The sequence below is a fragment of the Dromiciops gliroides genome, chromosome 1 (genome assembly GCF_019393635.1).
Source record: "Dromiciops gliroides isolate mDroGli1 chromosome 1, mDroGli1.pri, whole genome shotgun sequence".
Lineage (NCBI taxonomy): Eukaryota > Metazoa > Chordata > Mammalia > Microbiotheria > Microbiotheriidae > Dromiciops > Dromiciops gliroides.
Window position 1 is genome coordinate 27,427,788 of NC_057861.1, and position 1,226 is coordinate 27,429,013.

The 1,226-nt window shown below is 42.7% G+C and overlaps 1 pseudogene; it reads left to right on the forward strand.

The window, feature by feature from the left end:
- The first annotated feature begins 373 nt into the window (after nucleotides 1-373).
- LOC122737240 lies at nucleotides 374-878 on the forward strand (annotated as a pseudogene).
- The last annotated feature ends 348 nt before the right edge of the window (nucleotides 879-1,226 follow it).

Consider the following 1,226-nt stretch of genomic DNA (forward strand, 5'->3'; position numbering starts at 1 on the left):
ATCGTCGTTGTTTTGGGGCGCATGAACCTTGCCCATATAAGACAGCAAACTTAATTGATAAATGTATATGTTCTGACTGCCCCACTGACTGGCTATTACCCCACCTTTCTCCCTCTCCTTGGGCCTCCCTATTCTCTGAGACACAACAATACGAAGAATATTACATAAGTTGAGTTGATAAAGCAGTGGCAGGGTTTGAGAGAATTGATTCCAATTTTGGGAGAACTTCTACTGTGAGTAAAATGCCACAAACCAGCATCACATGTCACAGAGAACTCTTTTGTGATAGGAAGAGTCCATAAATTTGGCGAATTTCACTGTCGCCTTATTTTAAGAAATTGTCGGGGCTTGGGGAAGCTGAGCAGCTTGCACGATGTTGGGTCACTAGGGTGGTAAGAAGAAGCCTCTGAAACAGTCCAAGAAGCAAACCAAGGAAATGGATGAGGAAGGTATAGCTTTCAAACAAAAACAAAAAGAAGAACAGAAAAAACTGGAAGAGTTAAAAGCAAAAGCTTCTGGGAAGGGACCACTTGCCAGTGGTGGAATTAAGAAATCTGACAAAAAGTAGATGTTCCTAGGGGGTGGCTAGGTGGTGAAGTGGATAAAGCACCGGCCCTGGATTCAGGAGTTCCTGAGTTCAAATGTGGCCTCAGACACTTGATACTTACTGGCTGTGTGACCCTGGGCAAGTCACTTAACCCCCATTGCCCTGCAAAATAAAAAAAAAAAGTAGACGTTCCTGTGTAGATAAGATGGTGATTCCTTTTGGTTTCTTTCTTGCTTTGTGACATCTGCATTTCCTACTTCAACATCTGTTGCCACCTGCAGTCAAGATTGTGTCATCTTAGTCTATTGTACATTGTAATAAACTTTTTTTTAAATCACAAAAAAAAAAATTGCCACCATCATCCCAACCTTCAGCAACAACCACCCTGATCAGTCGGCAGCTGTCCAAACTGAGGCAAGACCCTCCACCAGCAAAAAAAGATTAGGACTAGCTGTAGCTCATATGATGGCTAGCATTTTTTAGCACTAAAGTATTTTTAATAGTTTAAATACTGGGAGGCACAGTAGATAGAGTGCTGAACCTGGAGTCAGGAAGACTCATCTTCCTGAGTTCAAATCTGACATCAGATGCTTCCTAGCTGTGTGACCCTGGGCAAGTCCCTTAACCCTGTTTGCCTCAGTTTCCTCATCTGTAGAATGAGCTGGAGAAGGAAATGGCA